We start from the raw sequence: 15497 nt of genomic DNA, 5'->3' as shown, positions 1-15497 counted from the left end.
TTTTTAGTTTGTTCTAGTCAGCACTTGCTGTGCATTTTGTTGGACCACTGGGAAATAAATACAACAAGATTATACATTTGGAATACCACAAGAGTTCACCAGGAAAAAAACACACAAATGATGAATTATACACTCGGTAGAAAGTGACATGCTATCTTGTGCTATTAACAACCACAGATAATTGCAACGAATTGTAATTGCAGTTTGCAACTTACAGTACAGTGTGTCTGACATCAATCTTAATAGTGAACAAAGCAATTTATATTAAAACTTAATTCACTTGGTAACTTTCGGCTGTATACACGGGAGCTAACAGATGTAGCTTTTCAGAAAGTTCAAAGGCATTTGAAACGTGGCAAGAAATGCTAATGCAGTAAGCCTTAGAGAAATATTGCATTACTCCTTGTAATGAAAACAAATGTATGTCATTATCTCCCAGTTTGTGTTTATTTAATAAAATATGCAGTTTGCACATTGGTGAATTCAGTGTTTCTGAATGGATGTAGAATGCTGTTCTATTTGGAATCAGAGACCAAATAGGACTGGCAATTATGCGTCTAGTATAAATAGTCTGCCTTACTATTTTAGTAGCATGCACCTTAATGCTTCGGTGGATTTTGTATGAGGTGTAACAGCAGACTGGCGTAACTTTATTCATGACTTTCCTTAGATTGGATGTCTTTGAAGCAAGAAAGGGAGATCTCCTGGAATTACTTAAGAGAACAAGCATATTTGTTTTGTGAGCTTGACTGATGGCCGGTAGAGCAGTTGAGTGAAATCTCTAAACTGATTAGGGCTTTAGTTCAAATAATCTTCTACCTTTTTCATTAATTTATTCCTTAATGCTATTTTGCTGCTCTTCTACCAAGGATAATAATCTCACACTCGCTGACCTCCATGAGTGGATGACCTGGAGCCCATAACTAATCTTATTTACTCTCCTGACCAGCCGAACTTCATTTACCTTGACTGGATAAAGAGCCTTGCGTGGCTAAGCCTCCCCTCCTTCGAAGCATTCTAGTTAATCTACAGTGAAGGGGTGACGATAGACTTTCCCAATCAAGATCCAGAAGCATCTAGGGGCAGTGGAAACTTGGTGCCTTTTCTCCTTCTTTCTTTGAAGCATTTTTCCTGGGTCATTTTTCATTTTTCCTGAGATTTTAAAAATGTTAGAGAAGAACTCGGTGGGGTGGAGGCACAGCAAAGAGGGGACATAGCCACAGTCTCACTGTTGTAACATAACCATTTTCATTTTGAAAGTCAATTTCCAGCTGTGGACTGTGTGAATATGAGTACAGTGTTGAATTTAGATGTCATCATTGAATACATCTAATTTTGTATTCTGCTTTTTTAAATACCAGTGTTTCCTGTGTTGCTGGATAATTTAATAGTTGTGCATTTTAATAATGATGCTAATAATCCATTCAGGTTCAACAGTGTATTTTATTTACTCATTCCCCATTATTGGAAAGTTGGGTTACTTCCACTGAGCTTCACTCTTATGAATAATACTGTGATAAAAATCTCTTTAGGTGTTTTCTTTGTTTAGATTGTCTACCTGGAGTATAGTATTAGAAGTGCACTTGTTAAGTAAAAGATATAAATGTGTGTGTGGCTTTTTGCCTTACATGACCAAAATAGCTTCCTGGGCTAGTTATGGTAGGTTATGTTACCACCAGCAGTGTAGGAAGAATATCCAGTTTTATCAGAGCACTACTGAGGTTTATCCTGCTTCTTCCATGTACAAACTAAATGATGTTGGGCAAGTAACTTAACCTCCCTGCCTCATCTGAATCTCATTATTCCCCATCTGAATAAAAGGGATAATAATAGTGCTTACTTCATGGATTATTATGAGTATTATATTACTTTATATGTGTCAAGTTTTGGGGACAGGAAGCACTCAATAAAGGTTACCTTTTATCAATATTACTGTGATTATTACTAAATTTACAGTTTTCTCCTAATTTAATATCACCTTCTATTTAAGCTGCAGTTTTCAAAGCAAACGTCATAATCCATAATGAGCAGATTTATCTCCTTATCCATAATCATATGATCCATAATCAGCAACTTCTGTCCTTTTTCAGTGTAAAAGTTAAATTGCTTAGGCCATGAGCCATTAGGAAGACCTTCTAATAGGGTGAATATTCTGTCCGTAAAGTAGAGGTTTTTGGAAGCCCCCTCTCTTAATTTATAATAATAAAATGCCTCTTGTGCCAGAACTCTCTAAATGGGCCTTGAAATTGTAGGGTTAGGGCGCACTCATTCTGCAATTCTTACATTCAGTGAGAACCCAAGTTTCCTACTTGTGTATCGGTATTGGGCTGCGCATTAAGTCACGTCAGGTGTCTGCTGGTTTTTCAGTAAGACAAAGAATGGGTTTCCTGGGTCCCTTAATTTTGGAAAATCGATTTCAAATTTATTCGAAGAAAAACCGGAACAAATCTTATTATCTCTTGGGATGACTTTGTTGCAGAGCATCTGCTGCCTCTTACTGAGACCTGAGTACAGTGCTTTCCAAAGCAGGGAGTCAGAGCACTTTGCCCTGCCTGACCATAGAACCCCTGGTTAGACTCGTCTGGGTGTTACCCACCCCAGGCAGAGACTGGAAATCACTTTTCCCTGAGACCATCCTTTAAACAAAAGAAAGGTGGCTGCTTCATCGTTCCCTTCTGAGGATAATTTCTGAGTCAGAATGGTTTGATGGCAAGCAACAGAAACAAATGCTGGTTAACTTAAGTCCAAAAAAAAAAAAAAAGGCAGGAGAGAAAGGTTCTTTTTATAAAAGGCTATGGGGTGGTTTACAGTACCGGTGAAAAATGACTCAGATGGGGGAGGAAACAATGTCGTTTCTAGGATCTAGGCAGCAGGGAAGTGTTTACCCTCATCAGGAGGGAATAAGCTCTGCTCCACTCAAGAATCAAAATCTGATGGGGCCCAGGGCTTCCCTGGTGGCTCAGTGGTAAAGAATCTGCCTGCCAATGCAGGAGACATGGGTTCGATCCCTGGTCTGGGAAGATCCCACATGCCGCGGAGCAGCTAAGCCTGCATACCACAGCTACTGAGCCCAGGTACCACAACTACTGAAGCCTGCATGCCCTAGAGCCCGTGCTCCACAACAAGAGAAGCCCCCTCAATGAGCAGCCCTCGGACTGCAACTCAAGAGTAGACCCCCCCAGCTCGCCTCAGCTAGAGAAAAGCCTGCACAGCAGCGAAGACCCAGCACAGCCAAAAATAAATAAATAAAATTAGAAAGAAACAAATTTTCAGTCTTTAAACAAACAAACAAAAAAGTAATGTGTCTCAGCCTGGATCTTGTGCCTGGTTCTATTGGCTGGGGGAGCCCCGAGCACCCTGAGGGCAGTCCCGCTAAGACTGCCCGCTATTAGCAGAAACAATTTCCCAAAAGAAAATTGGAGTTGTGTTACTAGAAGGAGTTATAAGAAAAAGAAATGGGGACTGCACAACTGAAAATAACAAATATTTACTGAATGTTTAAGATTGTATTACTATAGTAATTCCTCCACACTAATGATTAGAAAAGCAACTAAATGATTATGGATATCATGAAGTATTTGGGCCACCCACTAGCTATTGCCTATGACATTAGAGACAAACATAACTCAATTTTATTAGTCATTATGACGTTGAGGACCCACATAATCAGGTATTTTGTAGGAGAAATATCTCATGTTTGGCTATAAATATTGCAGATCTGAAAGACAGTGTCTTCAACCTTATGGAGGTTTATATTTCCTTCATGTGAGAGGAATCCACAAAGACTAGGGCCATTATGGAAACTTCACAACATTACCAATGTTCAGAGCTCCTTCAGTCTTTCTGCTCTGTCAGACTTTTGACATGGCTTCTATCTTAAGGTTTACTTCATGATCACAATAGAACTGCTCCAGCTCTTAACATCTCATCTACATTCCAGGTTGGAAGAAGGAAAAAAGAGGGGAAGGTAAATGTGCCTGACAATGGAATTACCCCTCTACTCACTCCCCCTTTTAAGGAACTTCCCTGGGAGCCCTTACCTAGTGGCAAAGAACCTGCCTACCAATGCAGGAGATGTTAAGAGACTCAGGTTCCATCCTTGGGTTGAGACGATCCCCTGGAAGAGGGCACGATAACCCATTCCAGTATTCTTGCCTGGAAAAGAACATGGATGGAGGAGCCTGGTGGGCTATAGTCCATAGGGTCTCAAAGAAGTGGACACGACTGAAGCGACTTAGTTGTTGTTCAGTCACTCAGTCATGTCCGACTCTTTGTGACCCCATGGACTGCAGCACAGCAGGCTTCCCTGTCCTTCACCATCTCCCGGAGCTTGCTCAAACTTACGTCCATTGAGTTGGTGAAGCCATCCAACCATCTCGTCCTCTGTCATCCCCTTCTCCTCCTAGCACACAACAATCTCCCTCTAGATTCCACTAGTCAAAACTTCGTCACATCTGTCGATAAAGGAAACAAATATTTTTCAGCTGAGTACCATGTGGCTCCCAACAAAAGCAGGTTTCAGTAAGGGAGGGCGAAAAGGAGGATGAATGCAGGAAGGGAGCCAGCAATTTTGGATACAGTCCCCTTGTGGGGAGTAGATACTCTTCAGCTCTCTCTTAGGAGTCCCTGATGTCACCACTATTATAGACGAGAAGCCAGGAGAGTCATAATGAAGCGTTTTCTCAGGTAGAGAGAGAAGGAAGTGGATTGAATGATGAAAACTTTAGGTCATCAAATAAAGTCCCAACATTTTCCTCTTGCCCCAAACATTCACAACAAACTCTGTGGAGTAGAAATTGAAGGCAAATGTGCCCTGCCATTTTTCTTTAGCCTTTTTGCAATGCAACAGGACAATCAATACAAATCTTTGCAGTAATCATATATTGATTTTCCTAGAATATAACTCCATTTAAAGCACTTTTATCCCCAAGAGTAGAAACATTGGAGGCTATCAAAGGAGGAAGTAGGTTTCCTTGACCCCCATCTGCAGTGCACAATTGATTAACAGAGAATAGTTATGAGAGAGAGAGAAAAGGGAGAAGTCACCGAAAGGTTAATACTAGCTAAAGAGAAACGTGATTATAGGACGTTAGGCTTTTGGAAAAAATCATAAGGTCGGGATAAGATAATGATACCGTCTAAAATTACATGAGATTTTGAGTACTTAGCATCCTCTCACTGTGTACCTCCCTTCCCCCAACAACTGCAGCCAAATTTGGGGAATCGACAAAGCCCTGAAATGGACAGAGGCTGATTGATAATGCTTAGGTTTGGACTTGGGATGAACTGGCTTGATAAGGGGATGAGAGATGCTGTGGTAGTTTTCCTGGGGTCATTTAGTCTTTAAGTACTAAACTCAGACTTTCACATATATCATATTGAAGGTTTTCTTGCCTCCAACAAAGCCAAAAGGAAAAGAAAGAAAAATATTTTAAAAGACGCGTTGTAATCCCTTTTCTTAAGAAAACGAAGAACAAAAGTATTAGTCCTTTCCCTGCTCTTCATCATTTCAATCCCTAACAGTAACAAAAATTAACAACCACCTTCTGACGATCCCAGGAGTTTAGATCTGCTGAATATTTCTATGTGCCGACGACTTAATCCCAGAGACAAGAATGATTGGATGATAACATTGAAAAAGGAAAGCCAGTTCTGCTCTGGCTCTGGCCTGAGGAACTGTTGTTCAGTTGCTAAGTTGTGTCCAACTCTTTGTGATCCCATGGACCCCATGGACTGCAGCACACCAGGCTTCCCTGTCCTTCACATGAGTTTACTCAAACTCATGTCCATTGAGTCCATGATGCCATCCACCCATCTCATGCTCTGTCACCCCCTTCTTCTCCTGCCCTCAATCTTTCCCAGCATCAGGGTCTTTTCCAATGAGTTGTCTCTTCACATCAGGGGGCCAAAGTATTAGAGCTTCAGTTTCAGCATCAGTTCTTCTGATGAATATTCAGAGTTGATTTCCTTTAGGATTGCCTGGTTTGATCTCCGTGCTGTCCAAGGGACTCTCACGAGTCTTCTCTAGCACCGCAGTTTGAAAGCATCAATTCTTTGGCACTCAGCCTTCTTTATGATCCAACTCTCACATCCATACATGATTACTGGAAAAACCGTAGCTTTGACTATAGGGTCCTTGAATAACTGGGATGTTACCAAACTGAGGGTGACACCTCCTCCAGCAACCCCAGGTACCCAGCTCTTACACATTCCTTGCTCAAAAGGCAAGAGGGCGCCCTGGGGTTCTCTTGTTTGCAATTTATTGTTCCCAGTATATGTCTTTCCCTTAATCCCTCTTGTTTTGTTATCAGGGCTAGGTTCTCACAAACAAGCTCTTTAGTAAATTAAAAGGTGCAAGTGGCCTCATTATCCTTCTTAATGTTCTGTACTTGATACTGTTTATTTTCCTAGCAACCTCAGGACTTTATGTTTTGTTTTGTGTTGCTTTTTCTTTTGCTTCAGGCAAAGCAACTAGTACACATTGTCAGATAAAGTATCTTATCTGTCAGCAGCACCATTGTGAATTAATCATAATTCAATGGACTTACTAATCAAGATTTGAGATGAATGTTTTGATAGAGCAATCAGATTTGTCTAATCTATCATTAGTTGACAGTCGCTTCGGGCAGAGTGAACTTGGCAATACTAGACTTGTTTCCGATCCCTTTGGCTTGGCCCACCATTTAGGTAGTGTGGCTGAGCCTAAGCAGTGGACCCAGGCATTGCAGATAATTAACTTCTGCTTCTCACCTCCCCCCCCATCCTTCTTCCCCTCTCACCAATTTTCAGAATACCTTAGGTGGTATTCAGCTCCTGTGAACTTCTTGTTTGTGGCATCAAGAGTTTCAGGAACATGGCTTTACCTTTGTCATTTTCACCTGATAACAAAGGTGTGCCAAGCCCAAGTGACAAATCTTCAGGGTAATTTATGGTATCACTTAGAAATGATAGTCAGAGAAAAACATAATCTGTTGTTCAAATCCTGAAAGATGATGCTGAGAAAGTGTTGCACACAATATGTCAGCAAATTTGGAAAACTCAGCAGTGGCCACAGGACTGGAAAAGGTCAGTTTTCATTCCAATCCCAAAGAAAGGCAATGCCAAAGAATGTTCAAACTACTACACAATTGCACTCATCTCACATGCTAGCAAAGTCGTGCTCAAAATTCTCCAAGCCAAGCTTCAACAATATGTGAACTGTGAACTTCCAAATGTTCAAGCTGGATTTAGAAAAGGTAGAGGGACCAGAGATCAAACTGCCAACATCCATTGGATCATCAAAAAAGCAAGAGAGTTCCAGAAAAACATCTACTTCTGCTTTATTGACTACGCCAAAGTCTCTGACTGTGTGGATCATAACAAACTGTGGAAAATTCTTAAAGAGATGGGAATACCAGACCACCTGACCTGCCTCCTGAGAAATCTGCATGGGTCAAGAAGCAACAGTTAGAACTGGACATGGAACAACAGACTGGTTCCAAATCAGGAAAGGAGTACGTCAAGGCTGTATATTTTCACCCTGCTTATTTAACTTATATGCAGAGTATATCATGCGAAATGCTGGGCTGGATGAAGCACAAGCAGGAATCAAGATTGCTGGGAGAAATATCAATAACCTCAGATATGCAGATAACACCACCCTTGTGGCAGAAAGCAAAGAACTAAAGAGCCTCTTGATGAAAGTGAAAGAGGAGAGTGAAAAAGTTGGCTTAAAACTCAACATTCAGAAAACTAAGATCATGGCATCTGGTCCCACCACTTCATGGCAAATAGATGGGGAAGAGAGGGGAAATAGTGGCAGACTTTATATTTTGGGGCTCCAAAATCACTGCAGATGGTGACTGCAGCCTTGAAATTAAAAGATGCTTGCTCCTTGGAAGAAAAGCTATGACCAACCCAGACAGCATATTAAAAAGCAGAGACATTACTTTGCCAACAAAGGTCCGTCTAGTCAAAGCTATGGTTTTTCCAGTAGTCATGTCTGGATATGAGAGTTGGACTATAAAGAAATCTGAGCATGGAGGAATTGATGCTTTTGAACTGTGGTGTTGGAGAAGACTCTTGAGAGTTCCTTGGACTGCAAGGAGATCCAACCAGTCAATCCTACAGAAAATCAGTCCTGAATATTCATTAGAAGGACTGATGCTAAAGCTGAAACTCCAATGCTTTGGCCACCTGATGCGAAGAACTGACACATTGGAAAAGACCCTGATGCTGGGAAAGATTGAGGGCAGGAGGAGAAGGGGACGACAGAGGATGAGATGGTTGGATGGCATCACCAGCTCGATGCACGTGAGTTTGAGTAAGCTCCGGGAGTTGGTGATGGACAGGGAAGCCTGGTGTGCTGCAGTCCATGGGGTCACAAAGAGTCAGACACGACTGAGTGACTGAACTGAATCTGTTGTTAATCTTTACTGATTACAACTCTTGTCATATCATGTGTCACTAAAATCTGTACCCTATGTGACTGAGTTGTACATACTTGGGGGCGATTTATACCATAGCTTGTACATTTTTTTTTAAATTTGATAGTGTAAATGAAAGCTTTTGTTGTACACAATATTTTAAGTTCTGAAATAAAATCCCAAAGTAGTAAGTTAACCCTGTGTATATTACTGAAGCTGAAGCTCCAATACTTTGGCCACCTGATCTCCTTGCTGTCCAGGGGATTCTCAAGAGTCTTCTTCCAGCACCACAGTTGGAAAGCATCAATTTTTCGGTGCTCAGCCTGCTTTATGGGCCAACTCTCACATCCGTACATGACTACTGGAAAAACCATTGCTTTGACTAGATGGACCTTTGTCGCAAAGTGATGTCTCTGCTTTTTAATTTACTGTCTAGGTTTGTCATAGCTTTTCTTCCAAGGAGTAAGTGTCTTAATTTCAGGGCTGCAGTTACCATGTAGTCACAGTGATTTTGGAGCCCAAGAAAATAAAATCTGCCACTGTTTCCTTTTTCTCCTATTTGCTATAAAGTGATGGTACTGGATACCATGATCCTGGTTTTTTGAATGTTGAGTTTTAAGCAAGCTTTTTCACTCTCCTCTTTCACCTTCATTAAGAGGCTGTTTAGTTCCTCTTCGCTTTCTGCCATAAGGCTGGTGTCATCTGCATATCTGAGGTTATTGATATTTCTCCTGTTGATCTTGAGTCTAGCTTGTGATTCATCCACTCTAGCATTTCACATGATGTACTCTGCATATAAGTTAAATAAGCAGGGTGAAAATATACAGTCTTGATGTACTCCTTTCCCAAGTTTGAACTAGTCTGTTGTTCCTGTCCAGTCCTAACTCTTGCTTCTTTACCTGCAAACAGGTTTCTCAGGAGGCAGGTAAGGTGGTCTGATATTCCCATCTCTTTTAGAATTTTCCACAGCTGATTGTAATTCACAGTCAAAGGCTTTAGCATAGTCAGTGAAGCAGAAGTAAATGTTTTTCTGGAATTCTTTTGCCTTTTCTATGATCCAACAGATGTTGGCAATTTGATCTCTGGTCCCTCTGCCTTTTCCAAATCCAGCTTGTACTTCTGAATGCTTCCCTGGTAGCTCAGCTAGTAAAGAATCCGCCTGCAACGCAGGAGACCAGGGTTCAATTACTTGGTTCACGTACTGTTGAAGCCTGGCTTGGAGGATTTTGAGCTTTACCTTACTGGCATGAGAAATGAGCACAATTGTGTAGCACAATTGAACATTCTTTGGTATTGTCCTTTTTTGGAACTGGAATGAAAACCTGCCTTTTTACAGTCCTGTGGGCACTGCTGAGTTTTCCAAATTTGCTCCCATGTTGAGTGCAGCACTTTAACAGCATCATCTATACATAAGTACATATATTTATATAGGTGTATATATCTTTATAAAGATAAATATAAAGATATTTCCTTGTAAAGTGTTCGGAAAATTCCAGAAAAGTCTAAGGGAAAAAAATTATAATTTCCCAGAATTCCATCAACACTGAGTTAATATTAACAATGTTAATTCATCCTATGAAAGTTAAATAAATAACAGTACAAATACCAGTGAGTGATGGCCTGAATAAAATGGAATTCTCCTGACATGCTGTTCTGGAATCTATGGAACACCAGAAGAAAATCTAAAGGCATCCAGGAAGAAAAGTGTCAAGGTTTCAGTTTCTACATGAAAGGCATGTGGGAAAGCTCATTTATGCTGTTAGTGTGTCCAACATGTATCCAACTTTTCAATTTCACAGGTATGTCACAGGGCTTCCTAAATAAACACTAGTCATACTTTGAGAGATGATTGAGACAAGGAAGTGTGGAGCATTACCTAATTAGACTCCAGGTATAATTATGTAGTTGCTTCCCTGGTAGCTCAGCTAGTAAAAAATCCACCTGCAATGCAGGAGACCTGGGCTCGATTCCTGGATTGGAAAGATCCACTGGAGAAGGGACAGGCTACCCACTCCAGAATTCTTGGGCTTCCCTGGTGGGTCAGATGGTAAAGAATCTGCCTGCAATGCGGGAGATCTGGGTTTGATCCCTGGGTTGGGAAGAACCCCTGGAGGAAGGTATGGCAACCCACTTGAGTATTCTTGCCTGGAGAATCCTCATGGACAGAGGAGTCAGGCGAGCTGCAGTCTTTGGTGTCGCAACGAGTCAGACATGACTGAACGACTAAGCACACACATAATTACGTAGTTACGTAAGGTGTTCCAGGCAGCAGTGTGCTGTGTGTTAATTAACTTTCATGCTGAATAAACAGTAACACTTGAGCAAAGAACAGTTCCCAGAGGAAGAGAAGCTCCTTCACTTGCCCTGACTTAGTTATTTTCTTCCTAAAACTACCTTCCCTGTCCCCTTTTGTTAGTTGAGATGGGAGGCATAGGGCAGGCTATTTTGCAAGAAGTTCATCATTGGTTCCTGTAATTGCCTACTTTCTTCCCTAGTCCTCGCACATTCTTTGGAATGATCTTTGACGAAGTAATATGTGTCCAAATTTACTTATATATTTATCTGTTACTGGTTTGTAAAATCCAACCGATTTTCAACTTTGATCTTTTTCTCTTCATGAAACCACACAAGTCTCTTTCTCTAGTGAATGACATTCACTGGACCACAGGATGAGGTCAGATCCCATCAGCTGTCTTGTGTCCTGGTCCTCCCTGGTTGATCCCATTCCTGTCTGCAGGTGACAACAATGGGAAAGGCACTGGTTAAAGAATATTCTTTCTTCTAGTAAATTAGTCCGTGGCTTCATTTGTGCTAGCCTCTGCTTGTCGATTGCTGCCCGAGTCCTTAACTAACACGATAAAGTACACTCTAAATCCATAAATATCTACATACTTGCATGAGAAAAGATTTCAGGTAATCAATGATGCACTGTGTATGGGAGGAGCCAATTAATTTTCCACTCCTCTCTCAGTCCTCAAGTGGGAAAATCCCATTTTGAGGTTCTTCGCTCCTTTTAATCCTGTCTCCTTGACATCTCTTGGCTTCATTTTGCTACTAATGAAGTCTTTGGGATGACACGCAGGACCACCCTGTTCATGTGGGAGATGGACGGTACTTCTAGGATTCTCTGTAGAGTAGCGTGCAATTAGCATAGATTAAGGATTTACCAGAAACTCTAATAACTCAGGTTCACCACCTTTTTAAAAAATTCTAGTACCTCTCACCAGGTATGAGAAAGAAATGCTTCAAAATGGTCTTGATTTTTGTTGTCTTTTTAGAAGAAAGGAATAATGAAAGCCTTTGTTGTAGAAAAAGCTTCATCCAGAAGCCCTGTGATTAGACAGGAAATGTTTTCAAATAATGCAGCCCTCGTGCAGATAAGTACTCACATTTGGACAGCTTGAGTACTTCCTTTCCATAATTTTCAGTTGGATAGCTGGTGAAACTGTCCTCATTGTCTTATTCACCTCTAGCATCCAGTGTGGATGGATCAGAGGGTAATCCATCAGGGAATCCATTGACCAGATCAACCCTTCATAGTCAAAACCAGAACAACCAATTTTGACCAAGCACTTGCTCTTTGCAAGATTAGATTTGGTGCATCCGAAACCCAAAGAAGACTAAGACATAATCCCTGTCCCCAGAGAGTTTGTCATCTATTTGGGAAGATAAGACAGAAACATGAAGGACCCTGATGCTGGAAAAGGTTGAAGGCAGGAAGAGAAGGGGGTTGACAGAGGATGAGATGGTTGGATGGCATCATGGACTCAATGGACATGAGTTTGAGCAAACTCTGGGAGATGGTGAAGGACAGGGAAGCCTGCTGTGCTGCAGTCCATGGGGTCGCAAAGAGTCAGACACGACTGAGCAACTGAACAACAACAAAAAACTCAAATAGCAGTTCAAGATCACACTAGGGAAGATATGTCACATGACAACACATGATTGTCAAAGGCATTTACAGATTTCTCTTAGAAGAAATGTATTCTTAGATCCTTCTAATAGTCAGAGCTCATAGATACCAGTTCTAAATCTCCAAAATATTAAGTACTACTCTATAAAGATGGTTTTCAATTTCAAAATGTCAACTAAAGAGAGATCTGGTCTGTGTAACTGATAAAATAATTATTTTAGATTATCACTGAACCTAGTGGTAAAGAACTCGCCTACCAATAGGTTCGATCCCTGGGTCAGGAAGATCCCCTGGAGAAGGGCACGGCAACCCACACCAGTATTCTTGCCTGGAAAATCCCATGGATAGAGGAGCCTGGTGTCCATAGGAACCCTATAGGTCATAGGGTCACAAAGAGGGTCACACGATTGAAGCAACTTAGCCCGCAAAGGCAAAAAGTTTTAAAATTCTGATAAAACTCACAGACCTCTGAGAAGATGCCAGTGGGGCTCACAGACCCAGAATCTAGTCATTTCATTAGCAGGATCCAAGTTCACTGATGGGTTCATTTCAAGCCATGTTGATCAGACTTTGGGGGAATAGTTGGCTTTCAAGTTGGGTTAGATGTAGGCGGGTGAAGAGAGGTCATTCCTATTAGGTAGAATTCATTAGGAGGGTCAAGAGAACCTAGTATAAACCAGGTTTGGTGTGTTGGGCTTCCTGGCTAAAATAGTTTCAGAAACTTAGACCAAGTACATAGTAGATATTAAGAGACGGCTGAGTTCTGAGAAGTCATCAGAGGTTTCCGGTGCTGAGTGTGACATGATGCTCATGATATTAATATTTTAGAAAGATTAGTTTGGTGGCAGTGTACAATGGATTTGAGTTGTTCTTATTTAAAGGGATGTATTTAGAGGAAAGCAGGATTCTTGAAATAACATGATGTGGACATGTACTCCGCAGAGCGGTGATACAGAAGAGAAATATGAATTTCAAAGGACTTCCGAGGTGAGAGAATTTTATAACCAATTATTTACAGAGATGAAGAAGAGGACAGAGTCAAGGGTGATTCTCAATTTCAAACCTAGCAGTAAACAGACATTTAGAGGGAGAGAGTTGTGGACGCCAACACTTACCTTAAGCACAGGGAGAAGTTTTAAGGATACAGCCATGTGAATAGCTATTGATAAGACCTACAATGCAAAGAAAGAAGCACTGCCTTGACATTCTCCTGGTTGAGAAAATTATGAAATTGTCCTACAAAGAATTATTTTAATCTTCATGTCAACTCAGCAACCTGAGCTATAAGAATACTTAAAGTACAAAGCCAGTAATTGAAAGAAAACAGATTGCCAAATGTTTTCATGATTTGGATATTTTATTGCGTTGTTAGTAATCACCTTAAACTGTCTTCTTACAGGGGCTTGTGATTAAGAGCTTGGTGATGCTTCCACCAGTGGACAGCCAGATTTTCCCTCTTTGTTGCTATTTAGGTTAAAACTCATATCACCTTGGTTCTCAGAAACTGACAAATTGACCAATGACCTGTCAATTCCCAACTGCCTTTTTTTAGCAGCTTACCAAGATTCTATAGTCTCTGAAGAACAAGTGCTCTTCTAGTGATGTGACTTAGCCTCTGTAATCCTTGAAGAATTGGCTGCTTTCTGTCTAATGGAGCAATGAAGTTGAGGCTGTGGGGCCGGGAAATCTCTGGGGTGACACCCTTAGATTTGAAGAGTGAGGAGAAACGGGGCAGAAAAACCCTGTACCTCCTGCCAAACCTGTTGCCTCAACCTAGGAATCTACTGGGTTGGCCAAAAAATTTGTTCTGGTGTTTCCATTAGATGTGGTGGGAAAACCCAAACGAGCTTATTGGCCAACCCAATAGATCTGGGCTAAAGATTGAACTGAGCACAGACAGTTGTCTAGTTGAAGACTGTCTTTATGAAACTTGCACTCACCCCATTTCAGAGAACAGGGAAAATTCCACATTCGTCAGAAATATCAAAGTCCTGTGAGCTCCAAACTATGTGACTTTTTAATAGGCGGTGGCCTTTAAGGTCCTTACAACTTTCCAAGTGTCTCACTTATAATGTCTTCAGCCTTGTGCTGCCCTGTCCACAATTTAGCCATCTCAGCATCACTTCTGAAAGGTGAAGGTCAAAGGTCTGGCACAGGCCCCCTGACACTATGAGGGGGCAGAGCCGTGCTGGCCAAATTCTGAAACCATTTACAAATCGGAAAATAACAAAATTAAGGGTGGTTATTTCCCCCGTTACCAAGAGGTGGTATATGTGAAATCACCTTTTTAAATAGACTTTACAATAAATATTGGCTTTCCTCTCTCTGGGAAGGCAGACGTTTGTGTAACAAGGAAAGAAAGCACTCTTCTAATAAAAGATCCCGTCGCTTTTCCATCTTAAAATGAGAGTTTAAGAGCTTTATGATTCTAAAATGAAAAGAATTCCCTGACTATATAAGAAAAAGGAAAGAGTGATGGAAAATTTGGGCCTCTCCCCCTCCAAAAAAAATGTACCTCACCTTGCCATCTCAGCATAGCCCATTGGCATGAGCACCCTGGGAGGATGGAGCTTTTATTAGGACATAATCATTTCCAGCTCTGTTACAGTCATTATCCTCAAAGTTTCCCAAATGCTGTGCTATGTATGGTACTTCACCCTGGAACCTGCATAGCCGCAGGTGGGGAATGAACTGAGCTTTTGAGACCAATAGGATGGTGTGAACATAAGACCAGGTAACAGAGCTGTTTTAGTAATTTTAGGATCATAAAAAGTTCGTTAATGCTTTGCTTTCAAGCCACTGCAGTTCTGATTCTTCTGGAGCTGTACTTTTTTTATGTATATATATATGATCATAGTTCACATTTTCACATAAATTGGCTTGAAATAATTTCCAATAATAAGCTGATGTCTGTAGCTATACATATATTAGGTTCTCAGTCTAATATATGTATTATATTAGTGGCTGCTTAGAGGACAAAGTACACTGAGTCTCCAGCAAAACATAATTGGAATAAGTCCCTTTCAAAATAATAATATATGATCACCTTTCTAAATATGGGCTTCCCTGGTGGCTCAGATGGTAAAGAATCCGCCTGCGATGCAGGAGACCCAGGTTCAATCCCTGGGTCGGGAAGATCCTCTGGAGAAGGGAATGACAACCCACTCCAGTATTCTCAC

The 15497-nt window shown here is 41.1% G+C and overlaps 1 protein-coding gene and 1 long non-coding RNA gene across 5 annotated transcripts in view; one reads left to right on the top strand and one right to left on the bottom strand.

Moving 5' to 3' along the window:
* The window catches only part of FTO (FTO alpha-ketoglutarate dependent dioxygenase), a 416242-nt gene that overhangs the window by 325114 nt on the left and 75631 nt on the right, over positions 1-15497 (top strand). The window lies entirely within an intron of this gene.
* Positions 1536-14846, bottom strand: LOC145515034 (uncharacterized). The gene is made up of 5 exons (XR_014060639.1): positions 14259-14846; positions 13879-13965; positions 4345-4454; positions 4041-4155; positions 1536-3929 (listed from the first exon to the last, which is right to left on the bottom strand). It is a non-coding gene; the product is annotated as an uncharacterized LOC145515034 (long non-coding RNA).

The sequence above is a fragment of the Giraffa tippelskirchi genome, chromosome 7 (assembly GCF_054371585.1).
Source record: "Giraffa tippelskirchi isolate mGirTip1 chromosome 7, T2T-mGirTip1v1.2.pri, whole genome shotgun sequence".
Taxonomy (NCBI): domain Eukaryota; kingdom Metazoa; phylum Chordata; class Mammalia; order Artiodactyla; family Giraffidae; genus Giraffa; species Giraffa tippelskirchi.
Note: the sequence above shows the minus strand (reverse complement) of the source record. Positions and strands in the feature narration are given on the sequence as shown.